The sequence below is a fragment of the Anomaloglossus baeobatrachus genome, chromosome 1, assembly GCF_048569485.1.
Source record: "Anomaloglossus baeobatrachus isolate aAnoBae1 chromosome 1, aAnoBae1.hap1, whole genome shotgun sequence".
In the NCBI taxonomy this organism is placed as follows: Eukaryota; Metazoa; Chordata; class Amphibia; order Anura; family Aromobatidae; genus Anomaloglossus; species Anomaloglossus baeobatrachus.
Window position 1 is genome coordinate 903,129,415 of NC_134353.1, and position 23,017 is coordinate 903,152,431.

Consider the following 23,017-nt stretch of genomic DNA (forward strand, 5'->3'; position numbering starts at 1 on the left):
CATATAAACATAGGGTACTTAGTAAACACTGTTTTTGATCAAAAAAAGCATAAAGCTATCCCACCAACGCCAAGGTGTACCCAGTTGGGATAGTACCTACACTCTCTAATATTAAAACCTTACCATGGGTCTAAAATAGGCCTCAATGTGGCTAAGGGCTGAGAGCGACCGGGTCCCAACAGGACACACACAGTCAGGGGGATTCACAGAATGAAATGTCCAGCTCGCTGAAAAGGGGGCCACTCCCTGTTTGTACTGAATACAAAAAAACTACATAAAAACAAAAAAGTGAGCCGGAGTATGAGATGGTATACATGGTACTTGTGAGACCATGTTCACACTGGCCATGAGATAAAGAGAAACCAAGGAAAAAATTGTGAAAAAATACCCCGCTGTAACTAAATAAAAGCATAGTGCATATAAACATAGGGTACTTAGTAAACACTGTTTTTGATCAAAAAAAGCATAAAGCTATCCCACCAACGCCAAGGTGTACCCAGTTGGGATAGTACCTACACTCTCTAATATTAAAACCTTACCATGGGTCTAAAATAGGCCTCAATGTGGCTAAGGGCTGAGAGCGACCGGGTCCCAACAGGACACACACAGTCAGGGGGATTCACAGAATGAAATGTCCAGCTCGCTGAAAAGGGGGCCACTCCCTGTTTGTACTGAATACAAAAAAACTACATAAAAACAAAAAAGTGAGCCGGAGTATGAGATGGTATACATGGTACTTGTGAGACCATGTTCACACTGGCCATGAGATAAAGAGAAACCAAGGAAAAAATTGTGAAAAAATACCCCGCTGTAACTAAATAAAAGCATAGTGCATATAAACATAGGGTACTTAGTAAACACTGTTTTTGATCAAAAAAAGCATAAAGCTATCCCACCAACGCCAAGGTGTACCCAGTTGGGATAGTACCTACACTCTCTAATATTAAAACCTTACCATGGGTCTAAAATAGGCCTCAATGTGGCTAAGGGCTGAGAGCGACCGGGTCCCAACAGGACACACACAGTCAGGGGGATTCACAGAATGAAATGTCCAGCTCGCTGAAAAGGGGGCCACTCCCTGTTTGTACTTTTTTTTTTTTTTTTTTGTATTCAGTACAAACAGGGAGTGGCCCCCTTTTCAGCGAGCTGGACATTTCATTCTGTGAATCCCCCTGACTGTGTGTGTCCTGTTGGGACCCGGTCGCTCTCAGCCCTTAGCCACATTGAGGCCTATTTTAGACCCATGGTAAGCTTTTAATATTAGAGAGTGTAGGTACTATCCCAACTGGGTACACCTTGGCGTTGGTGGGATAGCTTTATGCTTTTTTTGATCAAAAACAGTGTTTACTAAGTACCCTATGTTTATATGCACTATGCTTTTATTTAGTTACAGCGGGGTATTTTTTCACAATTTTTTCCTTGGTTTCTCTTTATCTCATGGCCAGTGTGAACATGGTCTCACAAGTACCATGTATACCATCTCATACTCCGGCTCACTTTTTTGTTTTTATGTAGTTTTTTTGTATTCAGTACAAACAGGGAGTGGCCCCCTTTTCAGCGAGCTGGACATTTCATTCTGTGAATCCCCCTGACTGTGTGTGTCCTGTTGGGACCCGGTCGCTCTCAGCCCTTAGCCACATTGAGGCCTATTTTAGACCCATGGTAAGGTTTTAATATTAGAGAGTGTAGGTACTATCCCAACTGGGTACACCTTGGCGTTGGTGGGATAGATTTATGCTTTTTTTGATCAAAAACAGTGTTTACTAAGTACCCTATGTTTATATGCACTATGCTTTTATTTAGTTACAGCGGGGTATTTTTTCACAATTTTTTCCTTGGTTTCTCTTTAAGTCAGGGTAATCTGTATAATCCCGACCTCACCACTGATTGGCATCATGTTAACCATGCACAGTGTACACAGGAAGCTGCCAATCATCGATGTGGGTTGGATTATACACAGCTGTCATGATGTGACTGCAGGATAGCAAGTGACAGGGGACTCCTATATTGTACCTCATGATAGGGGACCCTAGGCTAACCCTGATCTCCAGATTACCCCTGATGCTAATGTGGCGCCCTGGGCAAGCCAGGACGTCACAAGCACTTCACCAACACACCCCACACTTCCGGTCAGGCACACCAAAGTCAGACAAAAACCCTTGTTGCCTTCCTCCAGGGGCTGATGTTCACACCAGGGGGTGGGCCAGGCGGTTGGTCCCGCCCACCGAGGAGTTCACAGTCCTGGAGGTGGGAAAAGCAGGCAGTTTAGAGTGTGAAGTGAAAGTGGAAGGAGGGAAGTAGCAGTTGAAAAGCCTGAAGTTGGTCCGGGTGTGTGGCCCGGACGGATCAGCAAGGTTGGCAGACGGTGGTGACCGTCTGCAGGAGTGGCCTATTGGAGCTAACCGTAAGGACCGTGGACGGGCGGTGGCCCGGCGGTACCGGACCGGTATGCAAAGAGAAGCCAGCACCATCCGGCAGGGGCTTACGGACCCCAACAAGGCTAGGAGTCGCCGTTGAATTTGTCAAATCTGTTAGCGAAGGGAACCTCCTGGGTTTCCCAGCAGCCAAGTTCCGACAGAAGGCAACAGTCCAACCGAGAGAGGGAAACACAGTCACCGCCAAGGCTAAAGTTCCCAGGGCCAGAGCCTGCAGGCAAAAGGGGCTCCTTCAGCACCCATCCAAGCTGGGGAGCGGGTTACCGGTGGGAACCCATTGGAACCGTTTACACTACACAGGTGCAGGGAAAGGCAGTCACCATCAACCTGCCGGGAGGAGAAACACCGCAGCCGTCTGTGGGACCCGTCCATCCAGCGGTTTGTTTTACCGGAGACTTTGTGTACATCATTGGCTGAGTGAGTACCACCGTGCCGTGCAGCACAGCGCTGCCCCTGCGACCCTGCACCTCACCAGGCCCTGTAACCCGCCTGCCAACCATCCCTACCCCCTCACCGGGCCCCGGGACAACCAACCCCCTACCCACAGAGGGGAGAACTAACATCCAGGCTGCTCCCTGTCATCGCTCCCGGGATCCCCGTCCAGAGCAGCGGTGGTGTAACCAATCTCACCACAACCGTGGGTGGCGTCACGGACAATATCAAATCCCCACAATCAATTCCCCCCTTTTGACTCACGGGTGAGGAACGCCGCTCGAGTCCCCGGGATCCGGCCCACCGCTCGAGCCACCACCGAGCAGCAGCCGCAGCAGCAGCAGCCAGACCCGAGCAGTGGGAGAGCGCAGCGTCCCCTCCTTTGCCCGCGACACTGGTGATGACGGAGTCCCATGCCTTACTGTTCTTCTGACGAGAACTAATCTGTTCCCTCCATTAAAGGAAGAGACAGGCGTGAGATGGTAACACAGATATAGGATTCCTGCTTCTCAGGGAAGTAATTCATCTTTTCTCCCTGTTATACTCTATTATATAGAATATGATTGGAGCAACCTTTTCTATTTTGCAGTAATTTGCAGGGGTGTCTGTATCCCATTTTTCTTTCAGCTCCTGGGGTATAATGGGGAGATTATCTGAGCCCCTTGTGATATGACTCTAGGTGACTGTAATATACTTGTGGGGTATACCACCCTGTAACATATGTGGTTGTAAATAACTCTTATGGATCACTACCTTGCATAAAGATAATCTATTAGGAATAGAAGTCTATACGTCTTGTACAGTGCTAGTATCATGAATAGGAATTCCTGGTTGTAGATCAGTAAATTGATACCTTCTTGATCTAAGGAAAACAATACAGGGAAGAGTATTACCATTTGGGAACTCATATATATTGTACTGTGCAAGCACCACTATAGGGCTTTCCATCCCATCCCTATATCAGGGTCAGGGAGAGGGAGAGCCGACGTGGAACGGGGGCGCCCGGTAACTTATGGTGTCATACCCTCCGTTGTTAGGTAGGGATACACTACCCTTATAGGGCTATATTAGTTTCCCTTCCTTTTCCTAAAGTGAGTGTGTATATAAAATTCCTTGGTTATTTACAAGGATATCGTGATCCATTCTCATTTATGTTTGTGTGTCTGTTTGTGGGTACATTTTAATGAATATTAATAAAAATTGCACATTTTAAAATAGGGTTGAGATTACATGTTAGTCCCTTTTTGAGCACTCTACCCATCTATTTAACTCTGTTAGTTCTTGGATTAACACAGATATAGACAGACAGGGAAAAACCAAAACTCAGACATGCTGCAAATGTAGTACCCAGGGGGCAGGGGGTAGTCAGGCACGGGTCTTGTACCTGCTTTACTCGTCACCGGGCTGGTGTGGTTGTCTGGGATGTCGTGGTGGCCTGCTCGGCTTTGTGCCCCGAGGTGTATGTAGCGCCCCTTAATACATCAGGGTGCTACAGGGAACTGCATCCTGTCACCCAGGGTGCAGGGCCTACCCCCTGTGGTTCCAGGTTCCCAACAACTGTTTAACTAACATCCGCACAACAAATCCCAACCACACCTCACACTATGACCTGTACAGACACACCAGTGGGTTGGTCAAGTTGGAGCCTGGCCGCACACCTACGGGTCAGGCAGACTGGTGGGAGGGGAGATGAGAGTAGAGAGTTGGCCCTCAAAGAATGAGGAGCTGGGGAGTTGTAGCTCCGAGAGAGGTGACAGGTTGGGTCGCAGACGGTGGGTCGGAACCACAGGAGTCGGGGACCGGTATCAGGAACACTGGACAGGAGTGTGACGAACGTAGTCAAGGAGGACTGTCGGCACCAGAAAGCCCAATTACCTTACCGGTACTGAGCACAGCGGGGTACAGGACTCTAGATCAGGGAGGAGCTTCAGGCGCCTTGATTAACCTGTGGAGGATAGTCTCTTTATGAACTTTCCCCAAGAGCTCAAAAATTGAAAGCATCAGCACAACACGGGGGATAGGGTTCTCCAAGCACACAAGCCACTAAAATCCCAAGTGCCAGCCATCAAGAGCACAGCTGCCATACACACGGGTAGCGGGGCCCCGAAAGCTTCAAGCTGAGGGGCCACAACAGCCAATCAATTTGTGCACGGAGGCAGGGCTCCAAGTGACACCGGTGGGAGCGGGACCTGGACGAGCACCTCCCCCCCGCAGAGACTGCAGTACCTAGAGACTTTGGTTTACCATCTGTGTGAGGGTCTGCTTATTCCACCTAATCCAGCACCAAGACTACCGCAGTGAGTAACTTGACCCCTGCACCTTGCTTTCCAAGGCTGAGCCACTCGATCACCAAACCTCCTTTCCCCCACCATCCGGGGCCTTCCCTACCTGCGGAGGGACTGACACCTTGCTGCCCCCACAACATCTGCCCTGGTACTCCCTTCGGCAGCGGCGGTACTCCCCTTACCGCAACCCGAAAGTGGCGTTATGAACATTTATCCCCTGTAAATACTCCCTTTACATTTCAGTGGCTCAAGCCCCCGGGTCCAGAGACCCTCGAGCCACAGCAACCCCGAATCCGAGCAGTTCGACTGCTGTAGGGGCGGCACTTTTACACCAATAAGGAGGGAGGATAATGGGGATTGTAGTGGAAAGATTGTCATAACGCCACCTGTGGTATGTGGCCAGAGATTAGCCGCTGCTGGTGTTGCTGTCCTCCGGGCTGGATGGTAATAGCAGACAAGAATGGTATTGCTCCCCACAGGATGATGAGGGGAGTAGTGTTGGCAAAGGCCTTTGGCGCCGAGACGTGGGGCGGCAGCGCCAGTAAAAAGAGTCTGCTGCTGTTCCAGGTGTCTTTACTCACTATTTGTGCCGCTTGCCTGGGTAGTACTGGTCACCCGCTGTGATGGGCCCCGTCGAACCGGGATTCCTTTGGAGGTCAGTCCGGTGTGGTGCTTGGTGGGCCCCTTCCTCCTAGCGCCTTGTGTGTCGGATCCCCATAGCCTGAAGCTACTTGGGGACCCCGGTCCATCTCGAATAGTACTCTTGTCCCTATTTGCAGGTGCCACGGCTCCGCAATGGGGCTTGATTCTGTCCCGGGCCCTGGATCCTATTTGGCACTGTGCTTTCAGGCTCTGTGTGGCTAGGGAAGTTTCCAACCTCCCCGTCCCGACAGATTCTGGAAAACTAACTTGAAGAATGATCTTCCCTATTGTCCTGCACCGTGTATGGCTTCGGTTCCGTGGGATCAATGAAGCTCTCCCTTTGGCAACCGCAAGAACAACTCATGCGTCCCACCAGACACGTCTCCTCCTGTGCTCTCCTACCGGAGAACTTCTCCTAACTGATGGGTTGACTCCTAACTCCCCCTGGTGGCTGCTCCTCCCCCAAGTTCCTGTCACTAGTGGGTAGTGTCCCCCATCTTTGAAGGCAACTGTGGCGCCCCTGAGTATATCAGGGTGACACAGGGTACTGAAATCCTTACCCAAGGTGCAGGGCCTACCCCCCCATGGTTCCAGGTTCCTAAGAAACCGGTGTCACTACTATCAGCATTACAAATCCCAATCACACCTCACATCATGACCTGTCAGACACACCAGTGGGTTGGTCTAGCTGGAAAAGGGCCACCCACCTAGGGGTCAGGCAGACTGGTGGGAGGGAAATACAGCAGAGTAGTAAGAGCCCTCAAGGAGTGAGGAGCTGGAGTAGTAGCACCCGGGGAGCTAGACCGAGGTTGTGTCGCAGACGGTGGTCCAGGACTAGCGGAGTCAAGGTTCGGTGGCAGTGACATTGGAAAAGGGTGCGACGGACATAGTCTAGGAGGACTGTCAGCATGAGAAACACAAAAGAACTGATTGGTACCAAGCGCAACAGGGTACAGGACCCTAGGTCAGGAACCTATTCAATGTCCTGATAATTAACCTGGGATGGAGAGTATCTTCACGAACTTCCCTAAGAGCTCAGAGATTGAAGGCGACAGCACACCGCGAGGGATAGGGCTTTCCCGTAAAGTGGCCCACTAAATCCCAAGTGCAAGTCATCAAGGGAACAGCTACACTATAGCTAGTGAGCGAGGCCATAACAGCTTCAAGCCAAGGGGCCACAACAGACAACTAAATTGTGCACAGAGGTGGGATCCGGATTACCAAGGGATACTGGTGGGAGCGGATACCTGGACGGGCTCCCCGCAGTGACAGTGAGGCACAGAGATTTGGTTTACCTTCAGTGTGTCTACTTTATAATCCTCATCTAGCACCACGACTACTCGCAGTGAATACCCTGGTCCACTGCACCCTGCGCTCTCAAATAATCACCAAAACCCTAGAGACCGGGGCCTTCTCTACCTGCGGAGGGACTGATACCTTGCTGCTCTACGCCATCTGCCCCGGTACTCCTTCCAGCAGCAGCGGCGGTACTCCCATTACGACAACCCGCAGGTGGCGTCACAAACTTCTCCCCTGTAAATAATCCCCTTTCAAGGATCGGAGTGTTTGCCGAATGCGGGTCCGGACCCCTCTGTTATGGATGGAATTTAATACATATTGAATATAACCAAGAAAATGCTGGACTAATAAATGGCGCTTGTTTTTTATGCAACACACCTATGTCTGGCTATTTCAGACATTGGGACTTTCCACTTTGATCATAAGACATACTTTTATTTTAATACATGTTGAGTTAGCTTAATATAACATTATGAAATGCATACATATATATTACTCAACGTAAGCTCTTTTTGCAACTTAACCAATAGGATTATAGTAGGCACCCCTGGCACTCAGCCAAGGGGCTTAGATATTATCTCTTGCAACTTCCTAATAAATCAGACTTCTGCATCCATCATGACTGTCTGTCTTTGATTTGTGTAGTGATATACATCGCATGCGATAAAGGTCTTTAATTACTAATTTGGAGTGCAGGTGCGTATCATATGAATGGCATCAACCTAAATTAAGGCTATATCACCTCGATCCATGACAACCCCGGATCCGAGCACCCTGGTCCACGCCGGGGAAGCACACAATCTTAAGACCCTTCCCTAGCCTGGTCCACGTTGGGGAGGGCAACCTGGTTGTGTATTTGAGTTGTGTAAGTGGTGAAACCGGTACCGACCTCCTCCGGATCCTGGTTAAGCACTACACCTTAAATGAGGTGCTACACCTCAGGGGCGCCACACAAACTCACAGTAACAAACACTAAAAGACTAAGGAGAAAAGCAGAAGAAAGAAGGCAGCAGCAAAAAGATAACAAGGGTTAACACCACAACCGATCACAGCAATAAAGTTCAACAACCACCAGTAATTCTGGATAACAACACCTCCCCAGACCAGTATTGAGAAGCTATAGTTGGCATTAAAGAAAGAGTACAAGCAACAAATATAGGAGGGGAGCGAATGTGACTGGCTCCACACAGCATGTAATCAAAAGAGACTAACAAGCAGCCCAGCAGAGATTAACTTTTGCTATCCAGTCTATAAACTACCGGTTTATGGGTTGACGCCTGGGTCGGCCTATGCTGATCACAGACATCACAGAAGCAGGCACAGTGCCAGAATCTGTAGTCTCCACAGATTCTGATGCCACCATGACAGTCAACAATGTTTGTAAAAACCTCCTTTTGAGAGAACCCCTCCCTCTAATTGTAAGAGGGGCCTCTGGACCATCAACACCCAGTTTTTATGAATAAGGATGATGAAAACTCCTAACCAGGTGCTCAGTATGGATCGGAGGCTGGTACCCAAATCCTTTCCTCAGGACTATAACCTCACCAAGGAACCAAATACTGTAACGAATAGCGCACAAAATGAGAATCAATCATTTTTGAAACCTGAAACTCTAATGATCCATCGACTAGGACTAGAGATGGAGGTAAGGCAAGAGGGGTTCCAGAAGTCACGTATTATTTTAACTGAAACCTGTGAAATACATTAAGAATTTTAAATGATGTTGGTATGGCCAAATGGAAAGCCACAGGATTAATGACAGCGGTAATTTTATAAACTAGGGTCCTAACTTCACTAAAGGTATTTAGAGTTTAATGTTCTGGGTAGATATCCACACCAGATCACCCACACACAGGTCCGGACCAGGCACATGTCTACAGTCAGCAGCACATTATATTTAGAACCTATGTCACGCAAATATTGCTTAACCTTCTCCCATGTAGAAAATAAAAATGAGACAAATAAAGTAATAAAAATATGTTAAAACATTCTCTCATTATTCTAGCATTTGGCAAATATCAGTACTTTTTGTTTTATAAGACGCACCGGATTATAAGATGCGCCCAAAATTTAGAGAACAAAAAGAAAAAAAAATATTGGGTCTTGTTGTGTCTTACCGGAAGGGGGGCGGTAGCAGTGGTGGACCAGGGTCACAGGAGGTAGGGGTAGTGGTGGAGCAGGGCAATATTGTGGGCGGTTTAGCGGGTGTCCCAGATGTTTGCTGCAGGCACTGTGAGGCAGGAGGAGCATCCAAAAGCTGTCGGCAGTGCTGGCTTCAAAGAAATTGAGCCTGGAGGTGGTGCGTGCGCAGATGGACCTCTCAGCTATATGAGAAGCTGAGAACTCATCGCGTATGTGCCACCTCCGGGCACCATTTTTTTTAAGTCCACTGCAGGGAATTAATGGACGAGAGGCGACGTCTGCGCAGATGAGATCTTCAGCCGAGAGCTCCATCTGCACACGCGCCGGCTCCAGGCGCCATTATTTGAAGCCCGCACCACCGACAGTAGCCCCTGCCTCACCATCCGCCGAACAGCAGCACAGCCCGCCACCCACAGTAAGCTGCAGCACAGCCCGCCACCCGCAGTAAGCCTGCAGCATCTCCGCTGCCTCCTGTGACTCACTTCACCACGCCCAGTAAGCTTCATTCGGATTATAAGATGTGCCCCTCATTTTTTCTCCCAAATTTTGAATCTATAATCCGAAAAATACTGTAAATAATCTTGGTAATCCTAATTGACCTAAACAGGAAAGGTTTATTCTGGATTCATGTCAGATAGTGAGAAAAACCTGCATATGAGTCCTTTTAGATAGTGTATGTAAAATTCTGTATTCCAGTTTTAATTACCTGTCCACACCAGGAGGTCCAGCTTCAATGAAAATGGAAGTGTCCCCTCTCTTTACTTCCCCTGTTTTAAATAAGCCCGTATGTTCGGTGTTCGTGTGGATGGATATGCCCATCCAGAGATCCCTTATGGATTTTAATTTCTTTCAATGACAGTCTTTTAAACTAGACAACCCCTAAAGGCATATACTCTCCCCATAGTTTCTGTGCCACAGCCTTAATGCCAAAACAGTCTGTCCAATCCTAATGGTACCATATCATTAAACTGCAGAATTATAAACGCCTTTTGTCAACTTTTTCAACAACAAACATTGTAATTAGTGCTTTAAACTTCCAACCTCAAGAAAGGTCACCCCTACTGTTACAAGAATGCCTGGAAGCAAGCAATATAACACATCTAAGCAAAGTACCTAAAATGGCAATGACATTATCCCGCTCCTCAGACCCGCTGCTAGTTTTCTCAGACGCAAAGTTATGTAAGGATGAACTTAGTGCCCAAATGGCTTTTTCATTCCCGATACTATGAAACTTTAGATGTCTTTCCTCTAAATTACCACATCTGCCTTATTCTGTATTTCTACATTTATGTCGTGGAAATATGTTGGTGATAAAAACATCTGCAAGAATAATCGAATTCTCTTGTTATTTTAATGGTCCCATGTTGTAACATTAATGCAAATGTTTTATGGCAGCATCAGTTGGAGAACTATTTGCAAAGTAATCGCTGTTTTTGTCTTTTTTGTCATTATGTATCATTGTTTTATTTGTGTGGCATACATATGTATAACTTCCAACAGAACCTCACCAACCCAGTAATCAAAGGTTGCCCTTATTTTTTACTATGCAGAACTACTCTTCAGCAAATTCAAAATCTGAAAATATGGCTTATTCATTGGATTAAGCACTTAGTTTTATTTGGACCTGATGTGACTGCCATGTAAAACCACATGGAACCGTTCTTAAAAACCGTTGGCAACTACTTCTACAAAGATTTGGGACCTAACTATAGAATTTGGGTAAACTTTAGGTGTCAGTGCCATTAAAGGGAACCAATCCCCAGGATTTTCGTATACAACCTAAAGCCAGTGCTATACTGGCACTATCAGGCTGATTCTCTACATACCTGTAGTTGTCAGCTTGGATATTTAGGTTTTGAAACCCAAGAAAGTAAAGTTTATAAAATCGGCAGCATCTTGAGTGACAGCAGCTGAGGATCAGATAATATCTGGCGTGGGGGTTATTCAGTGTTATCCCCTCCTTCTGTTAGAATTAGCATAGGTATTATACAAACGACTCACTTTTTCCCTTGCAGGACCTGTGTGAACAGAAAAATGTAGCTTCGTGGTATCAGCTTTGTTGCCTAAGACCCCACACACTCTCTCATACTGCTTACTGGAAGTTCAACTTGACTCCTCATGGCAAAGAATTCTCTGAGGATCTGAAAAAAGAATTGTTGCACTATGAAAAGATGGCCAAGGCTATAAGAAGATTGCCAACACCCTGAAAATAAGCTGCAGCATGGTGGCCAAGACCACTCAGAACAGACCTCGCCATGGTCGGCCAATGAAGTTAAGTGCACGCGTTCAGCGTCATAATCAGAGGTTATCTTTTCAAAATAGTATAAAGGTTTGGGGTTTAGACAGTCAGTGCTTAGACCATATGCCGTACACTGCATCACGTTGGTCTGCATGGCTATCATCCCAGAAGGAAGCAAGATAATGTACAAGAAAACCCTCAGTTTGTTAAAGACAAACAGACTAGGGACATGGATTACTGGAACCATGTTCTGTGGAATGATGAGACAAAGATAAACTTATTTGGTTCAAATCTTGTCAAGCGTGTGTGGTGGCGGCAACCAAGTGAGGAGGACAAAGAAAAGTGTATCTTGCCTACAGTGAAGCATGGTGGTGGGAGAGTGTGACGGGGTGTACATCAGAGCAAAGAGAGACAACAGGCCGAGGATGATCCAACAGGTTTACTAACAGGAATACAGGAACAGCACACGACAAGTCCAAATAAAACAGATTCGGGGGCACCTCCCGATAATCCAAAGTGCCAGATCACAACGTAATAGTCCTTTTCAGAGTCCCAGAAATCCCACACAATCCACTGGACGGCGAGGTCTGTCCGCAGATTCAGATCTCGCTCCCTTCCTCTTCAAAAACTCAACTCCCAACTGCATTTAGAAACAGGAGTGAATTGTTTGAGCTCGTGGGCCCGCCCCTCAAGGGTAGGGGTCTATGCAATGGTTGGGCCCACTAGAAGATTCTAGAAGGTTGGCTCCGAGATGTCTACAGGTTTGTGTAGTTGGCGTTATCCACTGCTTACGAAACAATGAGAAGTTCCCCTGGCTGTGTGGACAAGAGATAATTGCATTATGGGCCCAGAGACACAGGAGATGGGGGGAAGGTATGGTTACTTACATCCCAAGACATTTCAAAGTGTTCAGTAAGTACAACCAAAGGAAAGTGACATCACATCCTGACATAGTATTACAGCAAATACAGTGAGAAGGTAAAATACATCATGACAATTCCTTCCCCTCCCAACTTGTGTACGTACTAGGGACCTCTACAGGTCGCTGGTTAAGTACACGCAGGCATGGCTGACAGGACTCAAGGCTCCTCTTGCCTGGACAGTCCATCTGCATTTTGGTGTTGGCTGCCCCTTCTATATTGTATGGTAAAGTTATAGGGCTGCAGAGCCAGGCTCCATCGCAGTAAGCGTCCATTGTCCCCAGAGACTCTGTTCAGCCAGGTGAGGGGATTGTGATCAGTAACCACAGTGAATTCCCGTCCATACAGATACGGCCGTAGTTTCTTAAGGGCCCACACTACAGCCAGACATTCCTTCTCAACAGTTGCATAGGCCACTTCTCGGTCCAGCAGTTTCCGGCTGAGATAGGCGATGGGGTGCTCGTCCCCAGCTGCATTCACCTGGCTGAGGACAGCTCCCAGTCCATAAGCAGAGGCATCCGTTTGCACAATGAATTTCCTCTTGTAGTCTGGAGCAGCCAGGACAGGATCGCAGATCAAAGCATCCTTCAGCCGGTTAAAAGCCTCATCACAGGCTGGAGTCCAGATCACCAGCCGGGGCATTGTTTTCTTGGTCAGGTCGGTAAGAGGCTTGGCCACAGTACTGAAATGAGAAACAAATTTTCGGTAATAACTGGCAGTGCCCAGAAAAGCCATAACTTGTTTCTTAGTTTGGGGTACAGGCCAGTCTCTAATAGCCTGGATTTTGGCAGGCTCAGGTCGGAGCTTCCCTCCTCCCACTCTATGTCCTAGGTACTGGACTTCCCCCATCCCCAATTGGCATTTATCGGGTCGAATAGTTAGGCCGGCTGCAAGAATCAGGTCCAAAATAATGGCTACTTGATTCAGATGTTCCTCCCATGTGTGGCTGAAGACGGCGATATCATCCAAGTAGGCACAAGCAAAGTCATCACATCCCCGGAGGATCTGATCCACCATTCTCTGGAAGGTGGCCGGGGCATTTTTCATTCCAAAAGGCATGCTTAGAAATTCATACAGACCAAAGGGGGTTATAAAAGCGGACCGTTCTCTCCCTTCATCCGTTAGAGGGATCTGCCAGTATCCCTTACTGAGATCCAAGGTAGTGACATATCGGGACCCAGCCAGTCGGTCTAGAAGTTCGTCAATACGAGGCATTGGGTAAGGATCGCTGACGGTATGGTCGTTTAGTCGCCGATAGTCCACACAAAATCGAGTACTCCCATCCTTCTTGGGTACTAACACCACAGGGGAGGCCCAAGGGCTATGGGAGGCCTGGATTACCCCAAGCTGTAACATCTCCTCCAGTTCGTGCTGCATGGTGTTTCGAACTGATTCAGGTACCCGGTAAGGAGCCAGTTGTATGGGACGGATGTCTTGAGTGTCCACATGATGTTGGGTGACGGTGGTTCGACCTGGTTGGGATGAGAAAGCAGCCCGTCTCTGTTGAAGCACTTCCAGCATCTGGATTTTCTGTAAGGAGTCCAGGTAATCTCCCAGGGGAACCTGTTCCACAGTGGATGGGGCTCTCGCTGCTTCCACCAGATCAGGTAGAGAGTCCTCATCCTCTTGACCATCTTCTGAAGCCAACCGACAGCTTGCTATCATTGGAATGTTCCGGTCATGGTACTCCTTAATCATATTCACATGGACAGTCTTTTGCCTTAGCCCCTGATCATCTAAAGCAAGAAGGTAATTGGTATCATTCAGTTTTCTGAGAACCCGGAAGGGACCCTCCCATGTGGTCTGCAGTTTATTCTGCCGATGGGGAACAATCATTAAGACTTGTTGTCCTTCTACAAACTCCCGATAGCGTGCGTTACGGTCATACCATGTCTTCTGTCTGGTTTGAGCCATACGCAAATGACTCTGTGCAAAACTAGCAAGTTGGGCCAAGGTTTCTCGCAGCTTTAGGACATAAGGGACAACAGGGGTTCCTGTATCTTCAACTTGCCCCTCCCAGTATTCCTGGTGGCAGCAGTGGGATCAGAGCAGAAGAAATGGAGGACAACAGCCAATCGACGTCTGAAACCAGAACCTCAGGATACAGGAACTGGACTGTGGCGAGTCTACAAACAAAGGCCCGTGAATTAGGTGTCGGCTACAAAGGACTCTCTAAGGAGCAACTAATTGAGGCATTGGAACACGCTTGCCTGCAAGATGGCACCGAGGAACAATTTCCACAGCAAGGGGAGCAAAGACGGGAGCCGGAGGTGAATACCCAAAAAAGTCAATGGGTTGTGTGGTACAAGGAAAAGATGGCACTGCTTGGAGATGAGGCCACCATAGAAGATAAGAGGGAGGCCATGCGTGGAGCTGAAGAGAAGGAGCGCAGGATGGAGGAGATGGCATTGCTGGATAAGCAGCTCGCTGTGGAAGCCGCGAGAGGTTCCAGACAGACTGTAACCCCAGCACCCATCATGAGGGAACTTCCCAGAGTGTCCCGCAAAGACTTCAAGCAGTTTAATGAGGCTGCTGGTGACATTGAGGGCTTCTTCCAGGACTTTGAGCATCAGTGTCGATTAATGGAAGTCCCAGAAAGGGAGCGCGTCCGGCATCTGGTTGGGCTCTTAGAGGGTGGAGCTGCTGCAGCCTATAGAGCTATGGACCCTCGGTGGAACTGTGAGTACGCGGATATTAAACAGACTATTCTAGAACATTATGCTGTAACGCCAGACACTTACAGGACTCAGTTCCGTACTCTAGCATGTGATGAGGAAGTGTCCTTCAAGATGTATGCCCACAAACTCAAACATCTGTGGCATCGTTGGTTGGAGGCAGAGGAGGCCTTAACCTTGGAGACCGTCCTCCAGGTCCTCCTAAAAGAGCAGTTTTACTTCAAGTGCCCCGCTGAGATCCGGGAATGGGTGCGTGAAAGGAGACCAGCCACTGTGGAGGAAGCTGCAGCTCTAGCTGATGAGGCTCTCACCATCAAGCCTCAGTGGAAAAAACTACTACCCAGTGAGAAAAAAAACACCAACCCCCCAACGCTGGTGGCCCCTGGTCCTTCTGGCCCCAATGTTCACCATCACCCTAGACCGTCAACTCATGGGGACCTTCGTGTGACTGTGCCTCGCATTACTCATGCTCCACCTTTGGGAATACGACGCGGAGGAAGAATCCCAGAGCGCAGATGTTATGGATGTGGGCAGCCTGGGCACATGCAATTCCAATGTCCAGGTGTTCGTAGACAGAACAGCTACAGACCGCCTTTGCCTGTTCATTACCTACAGACACCTTCACCAGGAGAAGAGCTGGATTCTGTGCCTGATGACTTGCCAAGTGACTCAGATATCCTGGCTCCCCTACCCGGAGTCTATGGGGTGCGAGCTCCAGCCACCTGTTCTTCTGATCTTCAGGACAAACATCTACAGGAGGTCGTGCTGGATGGCCAAAAAGTTGTTGGCTTCCGTGACACTGGGGCTTTCCTCACCATAGCCGATCCCCGAGTAATTCAACCACAAGCAATTCAAAAGGGACCAGGAATTGCCATTGAACTGGCAGGAGGTACCCAGAGATATATTCCAAGAGCGAGTGTGACCCTGGATTATGGCTTTGGGGCAAAACAATGTGTGGTCGGTGTGATGAGCGGCCTCCCTGCAGACGTTCTTCTAGGAAATGATGTGGGGAATCTTCATTGCCACTTTGTCGGTGCGGTAACCAGAAGTCAAGCCAAGAGAGCAGCCCATGTGGACGTGTACAACCCATCCATGGAACTGAGGCCACCAGAACTGCCATTACAGCCGGTGAGTGATTCTTCTTGTGGGGATAATATGAATGTTACTTGGGATAAAGTTCAGTTTAGACAAGAAGTAGAGACTGACCCCACCCTTGCTAGTTTTAGAACTCGGGCTGAAATAGGGCAGCTAGGGGAAAACGGAGAAAGAATTATCAGAGAAAATGGACTTCTGTATCGGGTTGCCAATGCCGACTCCCTAGATAAGCCCTGGACTTATAGCAAACAGCTGATTGTTCCTCAGAAGTACAGAATTCCCCTATTACACCTGGCTCATGACATTCCTACGGCTGGCCATCAAGGCAAAACCCGCACCGAGAGACGATTGACTCAAACTTTTTATTGGCCGGGGATTTCCCAAGCAGTGGCGCATTTCTGCCGAACTTGTGACATATGTCAGCATAGAGGGCGACCCGGAGATCACCCAAAGGCACCCCTGCAACCGCTCCCTATAATAGAAGAACCCTTTCAAAGAGTAGCTGTTGATATCATTGGACCTCTGGCTAAACCAAGTAAATCTGGAAAGCAGTACATTCTCACTGTTGTGGACTACGCCACCCGATATCCAGAAGCCGTGGCCTTGTCAAGTATCTCTGCAGCCAAGGTGGCCGAGGCCTTGGTTATTATTTTTACCAGAGTAGGATTCCCCAGTGAGATCTTGTCGGACCAAGGCTCCCAGTTTATGTCAGAGTTGGTCCAGTGTCTGTGGCGCACCTGTGGAGTACGAGCGATCCGAACGACCCCGTATCATCCCCAAACAAATGGACTTTGTGAACGATTCAACGGCACTCTGAAGAATATGCTGAGGGCCTTCACGGACCGAGATTCAGACTGGGAGATGTACCTACCCCATCTCTTGTTTGCCTATCGGGAAGTTCCCCAGGAGTCCACTGGGTTCTCCCCCTTTGAACTACTCTATGGAAGAAAGGTCCGAGTGTGACGGGGTGTACATCAGAGCAAAGAGAGACAACAGGCCGAGGATGATCCAACAGGTTTACTAACAGGAATACAGGAACAGCACACGACAAGTCCAAATAAAACAGATTCGGGGGCACCTCCCGATAATCCAAAGTGCCAGATCACAACGTAATAGTCCTTTTCAGAGTCCCAGAAATCCCACACAATCCACTGGACGGCGAGGTCTGTCCGCAGATTCAGATCTCGCTCCCTTCCTCTTCAAAAACTCAACTCCCAACTGCATTTAGAAACAGGAGTGAATTGTTTGAGCTCGTGGGCCCGCCCCTCAAGGGTAGGGGTCTATGCAATGGTTGGGCCCACTAGAAGATTCTAGAAGGTTGGCTCTGAGATGTCTACAGGTTTGTGTAGTTGGCGTTATCCACTGCTTACGAAACAATGAGAAGTTCCCCTGGCTGTGTGGACAAGAGATAATTGCATTATGGGCCCAGAGACACAGGAGATGGGGGGAAGGTATGGTTACTTACATCCCAAGACATTTCAAAGTGTTCAGTAAGTACAACCAAAGGAAAGTGACATCACATCCTGACATAGTATTACAGCAAATACAGTGAGAAGGTAAAATACATCATGACAGAGAGTCATGGTTTGGGGCAGCATGAGTGCTGCCCGCTGTGGGGAGCTACAGTTCATTGATAGAACCATGAATGCCAACATGTACTGTAAATGAGAAACTATAAGACAGAACAGTGTAAACAGGGTCTTATCCAACACACTGATATCAATATATGCAGAATGTGTGCTCACCTTGCTGAGTTTTGTAGCACAAAAGATCAAAGCCTATAACCAACTGCTGAAGGAACCACGAGCCCCAAGCAATGCAGGAGAACCAGAAAAATGGAGTGGTGATGGCTGTGCTGCTGGGAAGTAACAGAGACCAATGCACTTTGTCCAGATGAAGGGTGGTTTATTTCTGTAAGCATTTCGAAGTGGTCACACCTTTTCCTCAGGAGAACTACTAGGTTCTCAGGAGAACCACCAGATTTAAATTCATGTAGATTGCCCTCCAGAACCTGGAAACAAATTGCATACCACAATCAGAGACTATGCGAGCTGGGCACATAGGAAGCAAAACATTTCTTAGAAAAATACTTGATGGAGCAGTTGGAAGTTCTGAAAATGGAGCAAAATGAGACATCTTAGAAAAATAGTCCACCATGACCCAAATAGTAGCAAAAAGATCTGTTACAAAGTCCATGGAAATTAAGGTTTGCGTTGCACACATTAGGGGCAAGATACCACAAATTATTTGACATTTTTTCCTTATTTGGGCTACCAGTAGAAATATGAAAGTAGTTTAGAAGCTCATTTAACTCCAGAGTGATCATAGAGAAGAAAGGAATTGTCCAAAGAAGGGCCAAGATAAGATTTGTCAGCTAGGTACTTTTGAGGCCAGAAATAGCCCTTTAGGTGAAAAATTGGCAGGGGCAGATATGGTAGCAATGATATGTTCAGGTTCAACTACATGTTGAGGAAAACTTCATGAGCATCCCATGGGTCAAAAGATCTCAATATGGTGTCAACCCTGTGATTTTACAATGGTAGATGAGGATGAAGTCAAACCATAAGCTTGAACTTAGCTGCTTCAAGTAGATGTTGCCATTACTCACAAGTTCATGGTCATCAAGAGACTAATTCTGTTTCGCTGGATAATATTTCTTGGTGGTGAATGCACACGGATGATTTCTAGTTGCAAAGAAATTTGGCAAGTGAACTTCTCCTACACCAATATTAAAGGTTTCTACTTCAAGTCTATTGACATCTGGGTGGTGTAGGACAAGACAGAGGAAAAATGAAGTTTAACTTCTTGAAAGGTTTGAAAGCTAGCACTCTTCCAAGATTGGTAAAGAGTAGTATATAATGAAATGGGGGTAAGAATCAGCAAAGCTGAGGACACTTTTGGAGGGATCTGACTCCAACTGATTTTAGCCAATCCGAAATAGCGGAAACTTTTCATAAATCCATAAGCAGACTTTTACAAAGATGTACCCAAGGAACAAGAGTTCATGACACTCACAGAGACATTTCTCCAACTTGGTATAAAAGTACTCTTGTCAGAGGCTTCTCAGAAAAGAGCAGATATGAAAACATTGAGAGCTAAGGCCTTAATTCATCAATATAAGGGGATGGGGATAAGTGCAAAGAGCTTAATTTATTAAAAGGTGCATGCTTCTTCATAAGTCAGACAATTCGCTAAGTGGTGTGTGACTGTAGACTGGAGTAAGATTTGTGGTAAGATTTGTGGAGTAAGGAACGTTGCCGCTTGTCATGAATTTGACTAGTGGGGTCACCACACTTTGTTATGCCCCTGTCCAGTCCACCCCAGCTCCGCGCACTTACCCAGAGCTTGAGGAAAATGGTGTGAAAATGCCAAAAGTTGTAAAATATTTGCTCTGTCTAATATTATGTTAAAATTTAGGGACTTTCAAAGTTTTTTTACTCTTACAAGTTTTGATAAATTGAAGAGCAATGGCACAGTTAAATGGCCAAATAGGAAGAAGTGTCTCAACACAACACTATGCTTAGAAAAGACATCTGTGAAGTCCTGGTAGAGAGTAGACAAAGTGGAAGCAATAGTGGTAGTGCAGAGTATCAAAGCATGTGGTTGAGGTAAATCTTTCAGGCACTCATGAATATAATGGCATAGTCAAATGGCCAAAGACATAGAATTGTCTCAACCCTTTGTTTAGAGAAGACATCTGGAAAATCCTAGTAGAGAGTAGGCAAAGTGGAAGCAAAGGAGGCAGAGCAGAGTATCAAGAATGTGATTGATGTACTAATGAAAACAAGATGATCCCCACTTGGTGATCTGGTTGGTCAACTATTTAATGACCTCGGCATATAGTCGTAGTCACGGAAGTCCCAGAACCACTGATATATCAAAAAGTGGCAAAATGAAAAAAGAAATGTCCTCAACGTGTAGTGTTCCAATCTGTAGAATCACTTTCTCTTTATGGAATTGGATGTAACCACCATGAGTAATTCAAAGACTCATGGTGGTTACGACCCATAGATCTTAACATCTTATTTACATATTAAGAAGAATATGGATTTCTCTCGAAGTAAACATCATAACATAGACATTAAGTTTTCATTTTATTCAACTTTCTATGACTTGCATGCCTATACAGTTGGCTTAGGAGGGTTGATCCTATAGAAAGATTCCCTTTAAAACCCTCAGTGCTAATTTTGCTACTAAAACTAAATTCTGTATGCAAGCCTTGTGTGTCATTGAAAGTGTGATCTTCTGGTTGTGTACTGTACCACAAGATCTTATAATCAACAGGGGAGAGAGGTCACTGCTGACCATAAGGGCTTACATTCTACATGAAAGAAAGGACCCATCTGACCATAGGAGCTTACACTCTACAGGTGGAGGAGAGAGAGAGGACCCTGATGACTATAAAAGCTGACACTCTGTAGGACAAAGAGAGAGAAATTACAAAATGACAGATGCTTCAGCAGTGTCAGTGTAGGAAATAGAGCTGGGCAAAAATCAAATCTAAAAGTGTTCAAATTCTCTTTATGGCATTAATATAAACACTATGAGTCATTCAAAGAGATTAGCTTCAAAGGCGTCTGCAAAGAAGTACAGGGAATTTTCAGCCTTTTTGACCAGAGATGTCCATAAAATTCTATGTTGCTCCAGAATCAATTAACATATAGACATGAGCAGTTTTTGTATAGTGGGGGATAGTGTTAACACCAAGTCGATCGTTCCTTCCAGCCTAGAATTTGAAGTTTCCTTGTTAGGCCTTCAATTTGGAACAATTTATGGTATAATGATCCCATGCACCACAGTAAACAGAGTCTTTAGGGTACTTTACACACTGCTATATCGGTACCGATATTGCTAGCGAGCGTACCCGCCCCTGTTGGTTGTGTGACACAGGCAAATCACTGCCCGTGGCGCACAACATCGCTAACACCCGTCAAACGGACTTACCTTCCCTGCGACGTCGCTCTGGCCGGCAATCCACCTCCTTTCTAAGGGGGCAGTTCGTGCCGCGTCACAGCGATGTCACACGGCAGCCGTTCAAAAGCAGAGGAGGGGCGGAGATGAGCAGCTGGAACATGCCGCCCACCCTCTTCCTTCCGCATTGCCGGTGGACGCAGGTAAGGAGATGTTCGTCGTTCCTGCGGTGTCACACACAGCGATGAGTGCTGCTGCAGGAATGACGAACAACATCGTAACTGCAGCAGCAACGATATTAAGGAAATGAACGACGTGTCAACGAGCAATGATTTTTCACGTTTTTGCGCTCGTTGATCGTCGCTCATTGGTGTTACACACTACGATGTTGCTAACGTCGCTGGATGTGCGTCACTAACGACGTGACCCCGACGATATATCGTTATCGATGTCGCAGCGTGTAAAGTACCCTTTACTGTATGGCGTTGAGATCTTTTGGCCGATGAAATCTATTCTTATCCACGGTGTCTATATGACTGCTCTATTTGAACATTTTGAGGATGCTATGGAACATGGGAATCTAGAGTTTTTTCTTTTAAATTTAAATCATAATTTCACTCAGGTAGCAAAAAAAATAACATCATCATGGGTTAAAAGCAAATATCTACCAGTAAATTCATCTTTGATCCGGGGTAGAAGATTGCCGAGGGGGCGTCATTATACCAGGCCATTTCAGCATACAAGATACAAAGCTGGGTGGCATTAAATCCCACAGAATCAGTCCCTTGTCGGAGCAACAGTATCGAATCAGTGAATGGACATGACTAGGTTCATATAGTTGACATTGTAGATTAGGAGAGCATATTTGTCAGTCTTTACATGTCTCACACTGTTAACATCCCCTTTTATTTTAAATAAGCTCATGAGGCAGATTCTCTGGAAGATCTATGTCTGGTCCATAGATATTAACATCTCATTTATATATTAGGAAAAATGTGGATTTCTCTGAAGTAAAACATCATAATGCAAATATCCAGGTATCATTTGACTAAATTTTCTATGACCTGCATGCCTATACAGATGGCTTTGGAGGGTTGATCCTACAGACAGGTTCCCTTTAAAACCCTCAGTGCTAATTTTGCTACTAAAACGAAATTCTGAATCCAAGCCTTGTGTGTCATTGAGAGTGTGATCTCCTGGCTGTGTACTGTACCACAAGATGTTATACTCAACAGGAGAGAGAGGTCATCACTGACCATAAAGGCCCCGTTACACGCAACTAGGTAGATAACGATATATCGCCGGGGTCACGGATTCTGTGACGCACATCCGGCGTCGTTTGCGACGTCATTGTGTGTAACAGCTCCGAGCGAGTGTTAATGATCAAAACTACTCACTTTATCGTTGATCGGTGACACGTCGTTCATTTTCATAAAATCGTTGCTGTTGCAGGACTCTGGTTACTCGTCGTTTCTGCAGCAGCACACATCGCTACGTGTGACACCGCAGGAACGAGGAACATCACCGTACCTGCGGCCGCCCACAATGAGGAATGAAGGAGGTGGGCGGGATGTTACGCCCGCTCATCTCTGCCCCTCCGCTTCTATTGGGCGGCTGCTTAGTGACATCACTGACGCCGCACGAACCGCCCCCTTAGAAAGGAGGCGGTTTGCCGGCCACAGCGACGTCGCTAGTTGGTAAGTCCCATGTGACAGGTCCTAACAATGTTGTGCACCATGGGCAGCGATTTGCCCGTGACGCTCAACCGACGGGGACGGGTGCTTTCACCAGCGTCATCGCTAGCGATGTCGCTGCGTGTGAAGCCCCCTTAAGGGTTTACATTCTACATGAAAGAAAGGACTTACACTCTACAGGAGGGTGCGAGAGAAAAAGAGAGCGAGAGCCCTGATGACTATAAAAGCTGAAGTTTTATTTTTGCAAT